The 21,183-nt window shown below is 46.5% G+C and overlaps 1 protein-coding gene and 1 long non-coding RNA gene across 2 annotated transcripts in view; one reads left to right on the top strand and one right to left on the bottom strand.

Annotated features, from left to right (window-relative positions):
• Positions 1-21,183, bottom strand: part of LOC144805981 (uncharacterized) — a 955,295-nt gene that overhangs the window by 306,329 nt on the left and 627,783 nt on the right.
• On the top strand, positions 2,066-20,939 carry LOC144805982 (uncharacterized). The gene is made up of 5 exons (XR_013605646.1): positions 2,066-2,185; positions 4,342-4,392; positions 6,170-6,289; positions 20,423-20,592; positions 20,743-20,939. It is a non-coding gene; the product is annotated as an uncharacterized LOC144805982 (long non-coding RNA).

Raw genomic sequence — 21,183 nt, 5'->3', positions numbered from 1 at the left:
ATGTGACATTTTGCATTTCCTGCGGACTGTACAGTACTTTGGGCTACTGGGCTCTGTTTGGGATAACTTGATGACCAACCTAGGGGTGGCACCACAATTCATGGCCCGTCTGACCTTGCTTCACAAAATGTCAATATTCCAGGATTTAACACCCCATGGTAAGAGTACGCTGGCTACAGCCTTCGTACTGGGAGTTGGTTTTTTGGGGGGCGACCATGGGGCCTGGCACCCTGACTTTTCTCTCCTGTTCCCATGTCCCTTCCCCTCCTGTTTCCCCTCGTCCTCCTTCCCTGATCTGCGGGATCTTCTAGGACACATCAACTCTATCTGGAGATGGTATTTTATTTATCGTTTTTCCTGTTATCAATGTTGTCTCACCAGTTCTAGTTTACACAGTATCTTGGACTCTGCTGAATTGATAAACTTCAATCCCAGTTATATTCTCATTGTGTATGAAAAGTCAATAACAAAATTAGATATTTAAAAAAGACACAGGAAGTGTTGTCACTTAACATTTGACTTTGACAATTCCAAAGGAAGAGACATTACTGAATTTATAGACATGATCAGAACAAATGTAAAGTGATAAAACTAACAACCAAGTCTCACTAAAATTGACATTCAATTTAACATTCCACTGAACTGTGTGCTATACTCATGGTGAAATATAAGAAAAGTTTTGCCACTAAAATGTGGGACAGAGGGTCTGCTCTGTACCGAATAGTCACGTGTGAAGTTCTAGTTAATCCCCATATTTTGGAAGAATGAGCCAGGTTTGAGTGACACTTCAGACCAACCTCCAAATGTGTGAGTGTCACTCATTATGAGTGAGGTTTGAGAGCTCTGATCTATGCACGTCCGAACCAATGTTGCTGTCGAGACATTCAAGACTGCTTGCATGACAATGCTACAAAGAGTTGACGCACTCACTAATCAGTGGTGTATTGATGACAAGCGTACTATGATATAGGGGCCTATGTGAAGGAAGAGAATATTTTCGAGTAGTGAAATGCCCCTCCCCTCTTCCTCAGACCAGTAACACCCACTCATTTTTATGATACAATGCAAACTGTGTGAGAAATTTCTGGTTCATACTTGATATATCTATCTTAGGAATTAGTTGTTTCAAAGATAAATTGCTTTATTTTTTGTCAGTGAATCTTTGTTGAGAGAGGATGGTGGTAACTGTAAACAAAACAACAAAACCTGGAAGAGGCCGCTATCTTAATATTTTAGGAGACAGTTGTGCTCTTAAACCAGAAACTCAAAACCTAATTAGAACCTACAATTTAATCTTGTTCGAGAATATAAAACTGTGTCAAATATAAGGAAAAAGCTACAGACATAGAAAAATTGGAAATAAGCTCCTTCAATTGTCACTTTGACACATGACCTATACCTCATTGTTACTGATCTGGTGTATAAAACTCCATGGTATTTACCTCTGTTTACTTTGCTATCCAGCACGTTGTGGATTTGAAAAACTGCAAATAAATTATTTAAAAGGATAAAAATAAGCTGTCCAGTTTAATTGCAAAACTGACGGAAATACTCATATATTCATTAAAATACCAATATATTCATTGAAATACATATATATTCATTGAAATACAGATACATTCATTGAAGTACAGACTGCCAGTTGTCACCTTTCTGTAAATACTCTCAAGTCCTTTACATCAGTGTTTGGAAGATGCTCATCTTGAAGTGAAGCTACAAATACTTTTTTACAGCAGCAGCCAAGTGTGAGGCCCTGTACTTGAACTGTCTGACCCTTAAAACCATTCACGTCTGTGACATCTGAAATCCCAGGTCTTTACTGGTATAAATGCTTGTTTGTGTGAAATGTATTCACTGCTGGAGCCTGGAGGTGGCGGTTCCGTCAGCGGCCACCAGAGGGCGCTCCTCGCCTGCTGATGAAATCCACTGAGCTGCACATTGTATGAAAGAGCGAAGGGTTTCTTCTTCCGGGTCAGCGGCGGCAGAGACAGCACCAGCAGTGATGGTGACAACACTTCCTGCCTCTCCTGGTGTGTCCAGCCTGCTGCAGAGGAGGAAGGAGCCCTCTCAGTCTGTGCAGCGACCTTCATCTACAGACCCTCGCAGACCCCCCCTCAGACCCCAGATCTGACCCACCCCCCAAACCCCCAGGGGGAGGAGAGAGCCTGGAAAGTTTCCTGATCAGGTAGGAGAGGCCTGTCCAGGGGTGCAGAGGAGGAGAGGCCTGTCCAGGGGGCAGAGGAGGCGAGGCTTGTCCACGGGTGCAGAGGCGGAGAGGCCTGTCCAGGGGGCAGAGGAGGAGATGCCTGTCCAGGGTTGCAGAGGAGGAGAGGCCTATCCAGGGGTGCAGAGGAGGCGAGGCTTGTCCAGGGGGTGCAGAGGAGGAGAGGCCTGTCCAGGGGTGCAGAGGAGGAGAGGCCTGTCCAGAGGAGGTGAGGTCTGTCCCGGGGTGCGGAGGAGGAGAGGCCTGTCCAGGAGTGCAAGGAGGTGAGGCCTGTCCAGGGACAGAGGAGGTGAGGCCTGTCCAGGGGTGCAGAGGAGGTGAGGTCTGTCCAGGGGTGCAGAGAAGGTGAGGCCTGTCCAGGGGTGCAGAGGAGGTGAGGTCTGCCCAGGGGTGCAGACGAGCTGAGGCCTGTCCAGGGTGCTGTAGGTGAGGCCTGTCCAGGGGTGCAAGGGGGTGAGCCTGTCCAGGGACAGAGGAGGTGAGGCCTGTCCAGGGGTGCAGAGGAGGAGAGGCCTGTCCAGGGGTGCAAGGGGGTGAGGCCTGTCCAGGGACAGAGGAGGTGAGGCCTGTCCAGAGACAGAGGAGTTGAGGCCTGTCCAGGGGTGCAGAGGAGGTGAGGCCTGTCCAGGGGTGCAGAGGAGGAGAGGCCTGTCCAGGGGGAGCAGAGGAGATGAGGCCTGTCCAGGAGTGCAAGGAGGTGAGGCCTGTCCAGGGACAGAGGAGGGGAGGCCTGTCCAGGGGTGCAGAGGAGGTGAGGTCTGTCCAGGGGTGCAGAGAAGGGGAGGCCTGTCCAGGGGTGCAGAGGAGATGAGGTCTGCCCAGGGGTGCAGACGAGCTGAGGCCTGTCCAGGGTGCAGTAGGTGAGGCCTGTCCAGGGGTGCAAGGGGGTGAGCCTGTCCAGGGACAGAGGAGGTAGGGCCTGTCCAGGGGTGCAGAGGAGGAGAGGCCTGTCCAGGGGTGCAAGGGGGTGAGGCCTGTCCAGGGACAGAGGAGGTGAGGCCTGATCAGAGACAGAGGAGGTGAGGCCTGTCCAGGGGTGCAGAGGAGGTGAGGCCTGTCCAGGGGTGCAGAGGAAGAGAGGCCTGTCCAGGGGGAGCAGAGGAGGTGAGGCCTGTCCAGAGGGTGTAGAGGAGGTGAGGCCTGTCCAGGGGTGCAGAGGAGGTGAGGCCTGTCCAGGGGTGCAGAAGAGGTGAGGCATGTCCAGGGGTGCAGAGATGGTGAGGCCTGTCCAGGGGTGCAGAGGAGGTGAGGCCTTTCTAGCAGAGCAGAGGAGGAGAGGCCTGTCTAAGGGTGCAGAGGAAGTGAGGCCTTTCTAGCGGTGCAGAGGAGGGGAGGCTTGTCCAGGGGTACAGAGGAAGAGAGGCCTGTCCAGGGGAGCAGAGGAGGTGAGGCTTGGGGTGCAGAGGAGGTGAGGCCTGTCAAGGGGTGCAGAGGAGGTGAGGCCTGTCCAGGGGTGCAGAGGAGGTGAGGCCTGTGTCCAGGAGTGCAGAGGGGGAGAGGCCTGTCAAGGGGTGCAGATGAGGTGAGGCCTGTCCAGGAGTGCAGAGGAGGTGAGGCCTGTCCATGGGTGCAGAGGAGGTGAGGCCTGTCCAGGTGGGCCGAGGAGGTGAGGCATGTCCAGGGGTGCAGAGGAGGTGTGGCCTGTCTAGCGGTGCAGAGGAGGAGAGGCCTGTCCATGGGTGCAGAGGAGGAGAGGCCTGTCCATGGGTGCAGATGAGGAGAGGCCTGTCCAGGGGTGCAGATGAGGTGAGGCCTGTCCTGTGTTTGGGTGGTTCATAGAAGGTGGGGCCTCTCCAGGAGGGAAGCAGTGGATATGAGGCCTGTCGGTCCAGGCGGGGTGGTCGAGAGCTGAGTTTAAGTTTGTTAATTGTTTTCCCAAGAGATTCGTGGAATAAGTGTAAGTTGCTTGTAAACTGGCCAATTGAAGAGCCACAGACTGAAGCGCCTCAAAATATTTTATTATATATTACAAGAGATTAATGCAGATTTACAGACAATAATGCAAAGTCGTAGACCGGGTAAAGGAGGACGCGTTATCTTCCGACACCACAGTCTTCGTGAATGAGACCAGTAATACTGAAGACTCTGAGACTCACAGCAGTAATTTCTCCTTTCAGAGCGTTATTGCTGCAGATAGAGTGAAGCCCAGAAGAAAGCACATTACTAAGGTACCAAAAAAGTTTAATGTTTTTCATTTGTATTAACTGTTCCTCTTTTGCAGCATTTGAAAATGCATTTTCTAGTTTTATTGTTCTTTGTTTTGTTTTTTCTTGTAGGTTGTTACCTTTGGTTTAAAGGGAAAGATGTTGTAGTGTGTGACCTTAATCTGTAGTTTGAATTTCATTACCATCATTTGCTTACCCTGGAGAATCTCCAGGGTGCAGGAGGTTTGCTGTTCCAGAGTTCTTTCTTCAGCTTCTGGGCAGTTGTTGCTCTGTGGCGATCTATGGTCCTGTTTCTCTGCTCTTCTTGTAGCAGCTCCTATCAGAGCTTCATCCTCCCGTTAAAGATAATAAGATGCCAGGCATCACCCAGCACACAACACAGCCTATGATGGGCTACGTCTATCTGCTCGGCGCAGTTAGAGCGCAGATAAAGTTCTCCGGACCTATTAGGCTGTGAATGTAACCTAAGGGCTTAAGATGAAATGTAGAGTTTACCTCCTTCCTGAGTGGCTCCAGACTGCTGTGTGCAGACCCGATAGCCGTCAGCACCCTGGAGTGTGTATATATAATTCAGATTATGTTGGAAGTAACCTGCAATATAGTGGCAGGCAGCACCCTCCATAGAGTAGGATTTCTGAAAGTATTTTATTTCCTGACACATTAATGGAGATTGTCTTTTAACTGGCAGAAGAACACCACTGGCCATACATTTCCTGCCACAGTCTTTAAAATGACGTACACATTAGGAATGGCATTTTGTCCTGCTGGAATAATAACACAAGTTATCTTGCACTCTATGTTGTTGCATGGATTTTTGGCTGCAATGAATTCCATGTTTCTTGTGTACTGTGGCAGACTCAGAAATATTGAAAAACTTCATGATTTCTCTTTCAGCACTTCGTGTAAAGCCTTTCATTTTTTGACCCATACATTTAGCAGAAACATAACTTAGTACCATTAAAATAGTTGTGATGGGGAACATTCATGTGGGGTTAGGACTGGCTCGATCAGAGTGCTTGCTGACTTGGAGGAGTATGCAGTTGACCACCTTGCCTGTCCCAGTGTGGAACCAAGCCAGCGAGGCTTTGCTGCAGGCTCATTTGCCCTGATAGCTGGTCAACAGTTTGAGGAGGAGGAGGTGAAGAGCTGGCTAAGTGTGCCATGAGGCTGGCATTTCAGTACATCCCTGAGAAGTGAGCTTTGAGTCGATGTGGTGTTCCTCTTATACCACGTGCAATTCACCCTCTCCAAAGCCTCAAGAATTCCTGGGTGTGAAGGGCGGCTGATTCTGATTGGGTGCTTGAAAGTTTTCCAGAAACTCATTTTCTTGGTTGTTCATGTTTGTCAGTAGTTAATTAAACACGTACAGGGGTTTTATCTCGTCAGTGACACAAGCGGCAATACAAGTTTCTTAGTCGTTGCAAAAAAATATGAACGGCTGAAAAGCCTCTGTAGGTCAAAGAATGGAAGGGCTGGGGAACTGTCATTCTTCTCACTGCTAAGAAGAGCCATGTCATGCTTCATCCTCCGTCAGGCCTCTGATTTTAACCAACATCGCTTAGAACACTGGGACTTTAGAGACCATCCTTTTAATGAGAAAAACAAAACTACAAGTCCCATAAGCAATAGTGGTGAAAGGTGTCACGCATGACCTGGGACAACATCGATTCAGCGCATCCAGTTCCATTTTTTAAGTATTTGAGACAATATTGAATTTATAACCTTTGTTTTTTTTGGTCATGAGTCACCAGAATACTAAAAACGTGTCTTTTATTTTCAGGGTCAATTAAGTAATGGTCACCAGCTTGGAAGCTCTGTTCATTCTTCAGTATTTGTCATTGATCTCCATGTGTGATTGGTTTGGGTCTGTCCCCTGCATCTATCCCGATAACTCGCACAGGTAAGGAGCTTGTAACAGCAACATGATAACCCCATACTCGTCTGTAAGAAGTGCGCTCCGAGGCAGGTATCCGATCATTTTTGTGAAACAAGGAAGGGCCAATATCTGCTATGTACATTTGTTAAAATAAAACAGTCAAATCACAGTATACTGTTCCGGAGGTTCGTCCCAGAGACATTATTTGTAACTGAACGCAGACACCCTAGGAAGCATGTGCTTTTAAGACAAGTTGCGTTCACTCACCTGAAGGTGACCTGCTTCATCATTGGGCTATACTCCTCACCAGGCTGGCACTACAATGCAGGCACCACGAGAGGGCACTTTGTCGGAGATCTTTTAATAAGTACGCCGGATGAGCATAATAGGACAGAGGATGTTGTGTCATAAGATGTGAGATTGGTGAAGTCTGAATATAAGATCAACTATCGACCAGTTGCCACTGGTCCATGGTGAGATTAAAAACAGTGGCAGAGAAATTGAGGAACTAATGGCCCCTATCACTGTGTGAAAGTGTCGATCATCTATGGACCTGCTGGTAAGCTGGGGTCTATACTTCAGGTCAACTTTTTTCATGCTTTGTGTAGTCATGGAGCAATCTGTTGGCATTTCATCAGGACCAAATATGGGAAAATGGGTAAATGTGACCTAATCTTCTCCACAGCGTGAGGAACTCTGTAACTTAAAGCCCTGCACCGTGCATAGGTGATAAGGTGCCTATTAACATCTTACTGCCACAGGTGAGCGCTGCCTAACAGAGTGCACTAGATACGGTAACCCTCCTAAAATTCAGGGCATATTGACTTATCCAATAGCGAGGACGCTGCATCAGAGGGCAACTGGTTTGAAAAGCACATGCTTCCTAGGGTGTCTGCGTTCAGTTAGAGATAATGTCTGTGGGACTGAACCTCCAGAACAGTATACTGTGAGTTGATTTAGATAAAGAATGTGTATACTGGACTGTCATTTTCCTTGTCATCTCTTATGATATGTAAAATAAAACACAACACAACTGGAGGCCAACACATCTATCATACATTTAACGCAAAAATAGCAAAAGGCCAAGCAAACTAAGAAGTGACAATTGTCTTTGCAATGGACGAGAGCATCCACCCTAAAGCAAGTTGGAGTATATAATGCTAATGCTACAACAATGTATTTTTATACACTTTTCTCCTAATACAAGTCAATGAAACATGAACACGTGATAGAAACAGTTACTGAAACATCAGTAATGAGTAGGAGGCAGGATCTTCTCTCGAGAGGAATGTGAGGAGTCTGTGAGGTGCAGATCAAAGATACACAGACAAGCTGTAGAATTCACTGTTTCTGGAAATAACACTTCTGTTTGTCAATGTTCAATTTACTACAAGATGCAGGAAAGTGTGCAGATGGACATCACTAAATAAAATGGTTCTGGGCCCTAATAGAATCATGTAACTTTGCAGGCATATTAAGGCGAACAGACACATCAAATTAATATAAGAATATTGTAATTTGGTAATGTAATATATCAATGCACGTTGTGACAGTGATGTGTATGATGTGTAACCAATTATCGGTATTAAAGAAACCAGTATATCCAGTTATGCTTTCTCAACTCCTTCTTCCTAGAGGCCACCACTGCTGCTAGCCAGCTGTATTCAGCAGTACCTCCTGTGTCCTGGAATCCTGCATTTAATCAATACCAAATGTTGTCAATGCTTCTAGCCAACTCCGGTCACTGGTGCCACTCGCACCCCCACCACCCTTGGGCCTGTTATTCTTTTAGCCAGCTCCAGTCAGTAGTGGCCCCTTGGACCTGTATGTAAGCCTATTAGCCAGCTCCTGTTAGTACTGGCCCCTGGGACCTGTTATCATTCTAGCCATCTTGAGTCATTAGTAGCACCTTAGGACTAGTGATCATACTAACCAGCTTCAGTCAGTATTGGCTCCCTGAGACCTATTATCCTGCTGGGTAACTCCAGTCAGTAGTGACCCCTGTACCTTAAATCCTGCAAATATTCAAAACCAGAGGTCAACTCTACTGCCAACCAGTTCCAGTGACATGCATTGTTACCCTGCCTGTAATGAATACCAGAGGCTAGCATTGTTGATAGCCAGCTCCAGTCACCAGTGCCCGTCACATATTATCCTCAATAGGATCAATGACCAAGGTCTGTGCAGCGGCTAACCTGCCCTAGTCAGTAGTGACCTCCCAGACCTGTTATTCTGCATATAATCGGCAAGGCTTCGGCCCTAATAACACTCACCCCACATCCTTATGGTATATTAGCAATGTCATTTATTTACTTACATCATACGGTAGGTAACACGCTATATCACACAATCCCAAAAACAAAGAAAATCAAAAATTGCCTAACCATTCAGCACTCCACCTTGTCAAAAATGACCAAATCACACCAAGCACTATAGCCTGTCACATTTCATGGCACACTCAGCCACAACATGACAAGATACCACGGCAGGGATTTGGGGCCATTAATCCTATGTTTGAGGCATGTACGCTGTAGATGCACCTGCTTTGCATACTCCTGCCATCTTGTGTTGGATCCGGATGTTTGCAAGTTGTTTTTCTTTGAATAAGTCTTTCCAGTCACGAAGTAAGGTGACTCCTCCTTTCAGTGATAGTGCACATGGGCATTGACTCCATTGTTAGATTGTTTTTTACCCCCAACAGGTTCGGATGTGTATTGCTGCGCTCCAAAACCGCTCTTCGGGTTCCCCTCGGTGCGCAGCAATACACTCTACCCTCAACAGTATTGTTTCAGTATGCATTTCTTTGTTCTCCGCATTTAAGATTGATCGACAAACTCTCCATTATTGATAGAAAACCTTGTGGGCAACCGTCGGGCTACGTAGGGCCAGCCATCTACAAATGGAATGGATTCCATTCCATTTCTTACCTTGGTACCAAGCCAAGTACCCTCGCACTGACCTACATCAAGTTTGTAACTTGTGTCTCTCTCCGGAGCACAAGGAGGAAGACTGCGATGCTTGTAAGTCATTTCGGTCCAGGAGGACTCTACCCGATCATCAGGATCGATGACGAGAGAGGCAGCGCCAAAGCATTCAACACACTCTGGATATCTTTGCAGAAGAATCTGACCAAGAAGAGATAGAAGCGTCCTCTGTTGAAGAAGAGGCCCACTCGATTCCAGAGTCCTATTCCCAGCTTGAAATCTATCTGGAGTCCCAAGATGTGCCTTTGGGACCTGGTGCCATGAGTACCGAAGACCCCATGCCCCCTAAATCCTCATAAGGCTACAGCACCACCTCTGCCTTCTGGCCAAAGTCGGCACCGTGACAATGTTTCCAACGTCACGTCCCTCGGCTCGGCACCAAAACAAACCATCAATCCTTCCAGCTCCGGATCGAGTCAGAAGAAATTACCTTTGGATCCAAAATCATCAGGCTCCAGGATAAATCTGGTTTGGAGCCGAAACTCTCCGCTTCGAAACACCATCTCGCTTCCGAGGCGAAACATTCTATAGACTAGCCGAAATCCGAGGACAATGTTCTCGAGCCTCCAGAACCAATTTTAGACATTCTTAAAGCCAAATTGGATCCCAAACAAAAAAACATTTTAATTAATCCTGATACTGGACATAAATCCAGAGAAACACAAGCATCCTGGAGAGGACACTTCTGATAAGATTCCCTTAAAGAAGTAGGACATGACTACTAGCCATGTTTATCCTGCCTCACAACCCTCCCCACCTCCACCTTCTTCTCCACAGTTAATAATTGAAGAGCCCTTACACATAACACCTCAGGGATCTCCACATCCAGATCCAGATGTGGACAATTGTGGACGTATTGTTTGGCATCTGTGCAGCCACGTCTTGCATTACAAATGCTATAGGTGTCACATTTGCGAAAGTTAAAACTATTGGCTTTGTAAATGACAAAGCTTTTAATTTCGCTATTTTCAAAACCAACACATGAATACAAAATCTGTCATTTACAATACCAATAGCTAAAACCTTCCTAATGCAAGACACGCGCCTCAATAACAGGTACATCATAGAAAGACTGATGCACATAATGAAGCTGACCTAGAGATACATGCATAGCACAGACAAGAAAAAGGTCTTGATTTAGAGTTTGGTGAGCAGGGTACTCCTGCACAAGCATGGTGTAGTATCCTGTCCAACAAACGGATGGTCTGCCTGTCCTAGTGCAAGTCAGGTGGATTGTCATGTGTCCAGCCTTACTTGAGTGGCATCCATGTAAATACATCGGTCGACCATTCCTCTCTAGATCAAGCTGTCTGGTGTATTTGTCTCTTATTCAGGACCACCAGGGAATACCTAGCAGTCGTGATGAGAATTTGTTTTTAAATGAATCCCACTTCCTAGGAGTAAATTAATCAGGGAGAAAGTTCCAAGGGTGTGAGGGTGATTAGTTATTAGTTTTTAAAAACAAACTCCAGCTTTGGAAGCTTGTTGTTGAAAAACACAAAAGTTGGTGAATGGCCGCCTGAAACATCCCCAAGGGATCCAGAGAACTGTAGATCAACTACCTATAGATGGTTGAGATTGCTTTTTCGGTCAGTGGATTAGTTAGCAGCTGGTCCTCCAGTAGGGATGCATCAGGCAACTTCCCCCTTCCCAGATGTGACCTTGCAGAGCGTGACCCACATGCAAATGTCAGAACCGTTTTAGTCACCTAATTCATACTTTTGTTGTAGGATCGTGAAGGACACAAGCGCCTGTCCCCTCCACACATCGCCCGGCCTTCTAAGCTAATCAATCCCCATTTTGTGAAGCCCTGCAATCCTCCCACTGCACTTAAGAGATCCCTATCATACAGTGGAGTCATTTCAGTCCGTTTACCTTCTCAGCCTAAACACTTGGTAGCCACTCTCCACACCCATACCACTGTTTGGGTATGAGTAGGTAGGGTGCACTCATACTTTCTTCGATACAGCACCGGGATGGGGTAACCTCTCATGCTCATGGACAATCTATCTACCCGGTAAGCAGGATCCTCACAGTCCTCAATAAACCCAGTTGTAGACTGCCACCTGCTGTGTGGCCCAGTAATACTTGAGAATGCTGCGGACCGCCAGTCCACCTTAATAAACTCCCCTCTGCAACTTACTCAGCGTGACGTGCCACCATCCCACAACAGGAGCCGAAGTTCTCAGACTATCTTTTGAAAAAAATGTCTGGTGGGATCTTAAAGGACATTTTTTGCACAATGTACAGGAGACCCTGGAGGGTCATCACTTTAAATAGGGCCACCCAGCCCAGTAAGGAGAGCGGGAGCGCCCGCAAGTGTGGGGCATCCCAGCGAATACTGTCTAATTTCGGGAGTATGTTCCTGCCTGTGCTCTCTTGTAATGAACACAACCAAATATTTAAAGCTATGTAGTGCCACCCTAACTGTGCACCTAGAGTGCAGCCGCAGGGTCCCTGCCACCAGCAGGAATGTTAAGGACTTCTTCCAGTTGATATTATATCCTGAATAATCTCCAAGTATGTGAAAAATGTGTAGGATTCGTTCACTCGAGAAGGCTGGCTACGTGTCATATAACAAAACGCCTGAGTAGACGGAGATTCTCTCATCCCTCTCCTGATCAACTGGAATTCCCCATAGGAGAGGTCCTGGTGAACCCAAACATGTGTGAAGAGCATAGAAGACAAGGAACATCCCTGTCGGACGGCAAAGACTCAGTAGACTGTATTATTGAGGCGCATGCACGCTAGAGGGGCCACATACAAGAGCTTAACATCAGCGCCACTGGTTCCGCAAAGAAATCCCCTATTGCATATGGTACTCCTTTAAGGTGTCGGAGATTTAAGCGCGTTTCCTGGTGTGGCATAAAGCCCGATTGATCAGGATGAACCACTGTTGCAATTACTGTCCGCAGGCAGATTGGCAGGGCGTTCGCAAGGACCTTAGTCTCAATATTAAGCGGGGAGATAGGTCTATAAGACCCACACTGGTTCGTCCTTTTTGGGATGACCGCCACCTTAGACGTTCTTTGGTCCTCCGGGAGACACACTTATTTTCAGGCAGTCTGAAACCTACTCTGGAGGTACTCCCTGATTTTATCCATCATGCTTTTATATAATTCTAACGGGAGCTCATCAGGCCCCACCGCTTGCCCTGTTTGCAAGGTTCCAACCCCCAGATTCATCAAGAACACATTTTGCTATTCCTTAATAGCGAAAAATACTGATTCGCTATTAAGGAATAGCAAAATGCTATTCATCAAGAAATCACTTAAAAAATAGCGATTTCTAATAATTCCTTAATAGCGACTCGCAAATTGCGAGTTGCAATTAAGGAATATCTCCCCATTCATTCCTATTGGCCTAGAGGCCCATAGGAATGAATGGGAAGACAATCTCAATTTGCTAATCGCAATTAGCGATTCGCAAATTGAGATTGCGATTTCAAGGGTGCAGGGGTGTCCAAAGGACTCCCTGTTGCACCCCTGAAATTGATGTGTGCACATATGTTGCGCACACACATGCCCTTAGGGCATGTGCGTGCGCAACATGAAACTTTGAAAAATGCACTTTAGTGCATTTTTCAAAGGTTTTGCTATATACCACGTAGTTAGACTTCACAGTAAGTAGCGGCCCCAGATTGCGAATTCGCAATTTTAAAATGGTTCATGAATTGCATTTAAGGAATCTCAAATTGAGATTCCTTAAATGCAATTAATCACAATTTAGCGATTTCTAGAATTGCGATTTTTGCATTTGGGATGATGAATCCCAAATGCAAAAATAGCGCTCGCAAAGGGCCAGATTCTCTGAATCGGTCCTCATTCGTTAGCATTGACAGGGTCAGGTCTTTCAGGAAGTCTCTCCCAGTATTTCCGTCCCCTTTTTGTCAGTGTCCTCAAGGATCCAGTTCCGTCCTTTGACTTGTCTCTCTAACCCTGTAAGCAACTCATTGGCTTTATCACCAACATCATAGAGACAATGCTGGGTAGCCAGCGCATGAGTGCACGCTAATTTCCATTAGTGCTCTTAATGTGTGCTGCTTCAGTTGATGGTGTAATGGGAGAGAAACTGATTCCCCACTTGCCAACCGAACCTCCAGGAAAGCACATTCCTTGTCCTGAGACTCGCACTTCAATTTACGTTCCGTCGACATTCTCCCAATCAAGGCTTGTGTCTGGCCTCGAATCACTGCCTTGAATTCACCCTATAGCACGCAAGCTGATTCAACAGGCCGCCCGTTCTCCTTAAAATAGAGTTCTGCTCTATCTCTCATACGAGCTTTGAACGTCTTGTTAAATATCACGGATCAACCCTTGGGGGTAGGATGAAGTCCACAACCGGACCATCGAGTTGCACCTCCACCAGCGAACTGTCTGAGATTCCCCCTGCTATGTGCGTAGCAGCTCTAAAATCAACTTTATGGACAGTCTGGGTGAAAGGAGGGTGCAGGCATGCCAGACTACCATGTGCTGTAGACAGGTGCGTCCGGTTCTGATACCCTCTTCCCCTCTAGGGGCATTTAGGAGTATCATGAATATAGTATAGGTGCAGTTCTGTCACTCCAGTCACCCCAATGCGTATATGCTCTGTCGTAAGCGTCTAATCCTTCCACCGGATGAGTCAGTCTTGTTTGGATCTCTTTCCTGTTTCCCGGCACTTGAATGGCACGCCCGAACACTCGAGAGAGCAGTGACCCACCAGCAGGCTTTTGTTGACCGCTGGATGTAGGGCTGCATACAGTAGGGCACCCACTCTGTCTTTTCTTTGCCTTTGCCTGAAGATCAGCAGTCCCAAGGTAGCAGTCACACCTGGCCTGTCGGTAAGTGCAGCCCCTCTGGAGGCCCGACCGTCAGCAATTGAGCCCACACTGTGGCCGGCTGGACCACAGGCGTAAGCTCAGACAGGGTGTTCGACACTGGAGTAGTTGTAGTCCCTCATGGGCCTCTGACACAGAGTAGTCAGAAATTCAGCAGCTAAAAGCCCAACACAGGCTCTCCAGGAAGCCAGTAGATTCAGACCCTGTTGTGTTAGGAATTTGGCAAATGCAACCTTGAACACGCCGTTGGCAGCACACAATCGTCCAACTGGGCCTCAACAATCACTTTGTCGTAGAGTTTTATTTTCTGCCTTGAACTGTTGGGAGCGTCTTGGCGGGGCAGGAAGTCCCTCAGACTAGCTGGTCCTGCTGGATGGCTTTCCGTCCCGCCCTACAGATAACGAGGATGTGTCGGACCTTGCTTCTTCCAGGACAGACTTGTCTTCCCTTCCCTTTCTTACCAGACAGGCAGGCTTCTAGGCAGACTTCTAGGCTCTTCAGGACAGGTACACAGCTTTTCCATTAACGAATTCAGCCTGCAGGTGATGTCCCCTCAACTTAGATAGGCTGACACCATCCCTGGTGTCACAGTAGGCACCTGACTACTTTGTAGAGCACTTTATTCCTTGGTATCAGAGGACTTTGAACTAGGGTATAAAAAAGGGATAGATGGTCCCAATTGCATACACAACTGGCAGGCAGGAGATGCTGTTTACTCTGTGGCACTCTCACATTGCATTTATTTTACGCGCACCAACACCCTAAACACACACTTGATGTTAGCGCAAAGTCTGGGCACAGGCATAGAAATAGAGCATTATATCGGTGTGTCAGTAGGAAGCCACTACACTGACCATGATGCAAAGATCTCATCAGGCTTTTGATCCTTACAACAGGGTGTATTGCCACCACCGCTCTAGCTGTTAAACCCATGACAGTCCACTGCCTTAAATGAGGGCACACTTGGTGTGACCCTCCAGGTCACAGGACCGGTCCAAGACCTCTCATAGTCCCTTGTAAGAAGTTGTGGTAGATTTATCCCAGTATTGTGCAATTACCAGTTTGACGCCATTGACTGTGGAGTTGCCACAAGGAACAGATTCTTCTGCCTGTTAAACCGCATGCCATTCATTATTTCATAATGTTTTTGGGATTTTATTTACCACTTGATTTAAGCAGGTGGTAGATATATGCATGTGGTTGGTTGGGGCGCGATGGGTGAAGCAGGGAAGGGAATGGTAAAGAAATGTCTAACCAAGGGAAGAATTGTGAGTTTCCCCTAGTTAGTAAAAAAACAGCATACGTCTTGGCTGCTTCTGCTGCACCCAGAGTCTTATGCGTCTTTTCAGTCTAATTTTCCTGTCTGGACAAAAATGGTGTCCTGTTTTTCTGCACACTGTACATCCTGGTGCAGAAAAACCTAACAAAGGTTAATCAAGTGGAATAAAATGAACACATGAAAGTACGCCTTAATTTCATTGCCCTCGACTCATACTCTGGACCATAGTTGAGGGATATGTCTAGGCACAGTCCTCACAACACTCAATAGATTTGTGTGCGGCAGAGGCCAAACTCAAAAGTCAGGATACCAGATACAAGTAGGTGGTAACTCAGGGCAGGGGAAAAATGCCTGTTGTCCATGGAGGGGAAATTCCCGTCCCACAAATCTAGATTAAAAATTAATTAATAGTATCCTTTTTAGGTCGAGCAGACCTGCATTCAATGCGAAGCATTGATTGCTGTCTGCGTAGACAACTATTGTCAGCCGTATTTGGGAATGTAGACACGAGTCAGACGCGCGCCTGTTCATTGTCAGTTTTGACCGCGGGAGCGCGCTGCTGGCAGCTTGCTGTGTGTGCAGTGTCAGTTTCGCTTTCATCAGTTTCGTTTTCCCAAGGCTGCCTTTGAATGAACACGCTTGCTGTGAGCATTATTTCTAAAGCTGGCTTTTAATTATTATTTGTTTCGCTTTTATTATTTTCGTTTTTCCAAGGCTGCCTTTTAAATAACATGCTCGCTGTTAGCATTATTTCGAAAGCTGGTTTTTAATAGATTTCACTGGGGAAGCATGCCAGTATACACAAAAATGCTCTGAGCCGGGTGACTTGTCCACACGCTGTCAGCATTTGAGCTAAGGCTTGCAGAAATCTGATCTCTGGAACCTGCCAGGCTGGTCGCAGAAGCCTGAGTCAGCTCCCTGTCGAAGCCCGTGGGGACATTCTGCAGGAACCAGCGGTCAACCCGCTCGACAACATATACCTCATCCCCTCAGCCCTGGGGGCAAAAGGAACAGCTCAGTTGGAACAATCCACTTTTAAAGAAGAGTGTTATGATTCCACTTGAGTCGGTGGCCGCGTGTCTCCATGGAATCTTGCTGTACCGAAGTTTTCTGCGAAGCAGCGTTCCTCGAGTGGCAGTTGCTGCTGGCTGAAGAGAAAGGGACGCTGCGACGTCTATGTGCCTAAAGTCAATAAACCCAGTTCTTAAGCCGTGTCCTGCATACGGATGATTAAGTCACAACAAAGACGTTTAACAAACAAAGTCCCTCAGTTCTGCGAGAAAGTACTGACGCACGTGGAAATAACGTGCTGTGACCAGGACCAGACAGTTTTGGTTAATGGAGAACAATCTTAGTCTCACGGTTCCACTAATGACAGTTTAATAATTACATAACACAAGGGTTTCCAATCTTGACGACAAAAGCCAGCCTCTTCCCCCCCCCCAACCTATCTCTATCGGGAGTCCCACACGCATCACCAGGTACCACTTAAGAGTTTTACCCACTTCACCATACTGAAAAGTCAAGGTCTTCCGCCATTAGCTTTACTGTAGGGGCCTATGACGACGGCAGGGGCGTTGCCATCCTGACACATCCCTGACGTTGCACCTGCTGCCAGCGGTACATGCTGCTACCCTTGTAGGTCTCCTTGCCTCTCCTAGCTCATCACAAAGGCTGAAACGGGGACACAGACTCACGCCGCTGTACTCACACTATTAGCAGAGGGTCGTATGAGCAGAGGAAGAGTAGTTCACTGCCACTTGTGCTCACGGGTCCAGGTGCAGACTATGAATGTTTCACAATTTATACCAGGCTTTCTTATTACATGATAACATACCAAGATGTAAACAAACGCAGACAAATTCACCCAGTGCGCAGCCGAATACATATTTTTTAAAATATATTTAAAATATATTTTTAAAACAGGTTTTCCAAATAAAACAGTGGCAACCAAATCATCTTTGTAAATATTAAATCATTTGGAAAGAAGTGAATACACGTCAGCAAGCGCTTCTATACTAGAGGGTACGTAAGGGTTGGAGGACAGTCTACGGACGAGAGGCGATATCTTGTGCTGGGATGGAGGGGCGCTGGAGGAGTGGAAAATGGTAAACGGGGGTGTTCCTCTATGTGCATTTCTGAAAGGTCGGAGAACCGGGTTAAGGGGAAGAAGACATGGGAGGAAGATTATCTGTGAGAGAGCAGGCCCACTGTATGTGGGCGGGGAGGAGAACTCCCTGCTACCCTGAGAGGTGGGGTGGCTCCCTCTGCTCTTGTCATCACATCAGCTGGGTGCAGGCGCTTACATGGACCAAGCCCCAGCACAGACGCTGACAGGGATAGTGCCCTGATAACCCTCCACTGCCACCGACCCTCTGGGCTGGTGTTTATGATGCTGAGGAGCCTCCTACCGTTTCACTGGCCGCCGCTGCTACCGGCAGGAGGGAGAGCCGCGGGGGGAGGCGGGCTGCCTGCTCCTGCCTGAGACCGGTGCCGCTCTGCAGATGCTGCCGGGTACCTCGGTTTTCGGCGGAGGCGCGGAGAGACTCCGTGGGAATATAACGGGTCCGGTATAGGTAGTAGATGGTGCAGCACACAGCCCCCGAAGCGGCACCGAGTTTGGCCATCCGCCGCACCGACCAGAGGGAGGCGGCACTGGCGCCGCTGCTGTGCACCAGGCGGGTCTCGTAGCCCCTTGAGCCGGGACAGCTCAGTCGCTGCACCCATAGCAGCCTCCGCACAGCTAGCGCCGCCATGGTACTGCAGAGCCGGGCACTGACAGCAACTGCTGGGGAGGAGATCTCGTGAGAACACGCCGCACCCCTCCCCCGAGCACAGAGTGCATGAGAACATTGTATATATACAACTACTACCACAGCACAGTCTGCCTCGGAAACACTAGATTGGAATTGCATTTATGTAGCCTTTACTGGACATGTTTAGCCCACTTATGATCCTTCGCACAGTAATTTGTTTGTCATTTATTACAGCACTCCTGTATGAGCACTCTGCTTAACACACATCATTACAACCAACATCTTCGCATCACAAGCGTGCCTGGGGTACACACACCAGGACTCCTATAGTAATATGCGCCTATGTGTTTCAAAATAGAAGCATTTTAGCAAACCGCAGTCTGCATGATTGTACACCATATGCCCCTTCTTCCTAGCACGGTGTATCGGGTAAAGGTGGGCAAGCCAGAGAATTAAAGGGAAGGATAGAGCCGAGCAGGCTCTCTCTCTCTTACAAATGCTATAGGTGTCACGTTTGCGAAAGTGAAAACTATTGGCATTGTAAATTACAAAGCTATTAATTTCACTATTTTCAAAACCAACACATAAATAAAAAAATTGTCATTTACAATACTGAGAGAGCGCCATTTAAAGATTAATTTGTAGGGGTGCACCATATGTACAAGTAGTTCGCACCCATATATATATAGGCTTTAATCATGTTGTAGCTCAATGAAGAATACAGAATTAGTTGAATTGCAAGTATACCTTTGCTGCTTAGACCGCGACGATGTTGAAATGAAACCTTTTTCTTATGCAACGTGTGTTTAACAATGCAATTGAACTTTTAGATCTGCTTTATCTGAAATGTAACGGTCTACATATATATATATATATATGACGATTTGCTTAAAGTAGAAAAAGCATTTGCTGTTTAAGGTTGGAGGCCTAGAGAACTAAGAAGAAGTACTAATGTAAAGCGTAGGGCCTAAAACTCAAGCAGAGGCCTAGTTCAGTGAATTGGCGTAGGCCTGTTGGAAAATGTCTTGCTTAAACATTTAACTGTAGAAATGATTTATAAAAGAGCCGTTTAGAAAATGTTGCACTAATCATAGACTGTGAGCTATTTGCGTGTGTTCCTTTGCAGGCGCCTCATCGAGCAGATAGTAGAGTAGAAGGGCCCATTGTGTAAGAATGTTAGGATGCTAGACTCAGACATGGAGGAGTAGACCAGGAATTCAAGAAGGCAACTTGAAAGGAAGAAGAGCCTGGGACCCAAGGACGTTTGAACGGACAAGGATGGACCCATGCCATGTGGAATTTTACAGAATCCAACACCTTCTAGAGGGGCGTACCTATAGGCGTGACTTTACATTGTGGGGTTTCGTATTAGGGACAGCACCCCGAGGGTGGAGGCAGAGCAGACGGCTGAGGAGCTAGAGAGAGCGGTCGCATGGGCAAAGAGCTTAGCAGCTGTGATGGAGTCTCTAGACTAACAGGGGAAGGTGGTGAACTTCTTTGGAAGTCTCCACGGGTGACACCTTTTGGTTAGGTTGGGCTATTGTTGAGTAGGGATGTCACCTAGCATAGTGTAGGGACAGACTAATCTGACTTTATGTCTATTATCCTGATGAGTACCAGAACTCAAGTTATAGCAATCCTGTTTAGTCTGATGATTCTAGAATTGATCCTTGTATTATTCATTAGCCGCTTGAGACTTTTCCGAAGGATTATGTTTGTATTAGTGCCGGTTTACCTTTTGAACCTCTTGTTGAGGTGCCTGTATCTTCAGCTATTTTTGGTTATGTAATAAACCTTTTAAATTCAGTCTTTAGTCAGTGGTTCTTTGGGGAAAGCGATTGGGTGTTTTGAAATTGAATTGTTTAGTTGTGACTAGGTTGCCTAATACACTCTATGACAGGTAAAAAGGTCCAGTCGACCAGTGACGGGATTCTGGAGAATGGTAAGCAGACTCTAGAGGTGAAATCCCGCCTTTTCAATACCAATACCTCAAACTTTCCTAATGCGAGACCTATTGCATTGCAAATGCTTGTTTAAATATCTGTTTGGTGCCAGTGCATATGACTTTAATTTCTGCCTTTGGGATTCAATGTTACAAGTCCATAGGGTGCATGTATCCTTTGTGAGCTTAATAAAATTTTGAAAATTCTATAAATCCTCACTCCTACATCCAAGCACTCTCAGGCTACCATTCTACACTCTTCTCTGTCTGAAAAACAGCTCAACATTTTCAAAATTCTGCAACTCTGCATTGATTTGGCTTGTAAATTATATTTTGGGAAATGTTCATGTATTAACTATTTAATTTTAATACTATAGGTGATTGAAATGACCGACAAAGAACGCAAGATTTAGCACCAGGCAACTGAAGTCAGTGCCATAAGAAGGATTATTTTGAAAAACTGAAGGACATCCAGCCTTCTACGTTTAAACAATTTCCAAAATCTAGGTGTGGCGAGGAAGTGGGAGCTGAGGAAAGTACTATACATGTAAGTGAAGTCTCTAATTTAGTATTTCATTAACCCAGAGCAAAGCCATATCTGTGCACAGAATAACGTTCATCTAAAAAATCATGTAATTCCAGAGAGGAAGCACACATTGCATAAAAGTAAAGTTATAACAAAAGGTTTCTTCTGCAGACCATCAAAGAAATGACGCTGAGAGAAGACTCCGAAGCTGACACGTTAACAACCGAAAGATTGGAAAATCACCTTTGTTCAACAACCGTTTTTAACCAGTTACGCAAGTTTGAGACTATCTGCCTCTGGGTAGAAAACCACGACCCACTCTGCTCACTCTTCCGAAAACCTTAAAAATTCACCACTTTATTGTGTTCATAACCATCTCAGATTGTTTCCTTTTTATTGTGTACTGTTCTGTAATTCTATGTAAATAGCCTCAACATTATCTGCTGTGCTTGAGTGATATGTAAAACAGTTAAAGATAAAAATGGATTAAATGAGCACAGTTGCGCTATAGGTAATGTAAATACATCCTCGTCTTTAGAACTACAAATCTTAACCTTACACCAAACAAAGAAAGGGTAAAAGGAACCCATGTTCTGCAACTGGTGATCCACA

Source organism: Lissotriton helveticus (assembly GCF_964261635.1).
Source record: "Lissotriton helveticus chromosome 1_1 unlocalized genomic scaffold, aLisHel1.1 SUPER_1_unloc_38, whole genome shotgun sequence".
NCBI classification, from domain to species: domain Eukaryota; kingdom Metazoa; phylum Chordata; class Amphibia; order Caudata; family Salamandridae; genus Lissotriton; species Lissotriton helveticus.
Note: the sequence above shows the minus strand (reverse complement) of the source record. Positions and strands in the feature narration are given on the sequence as shown.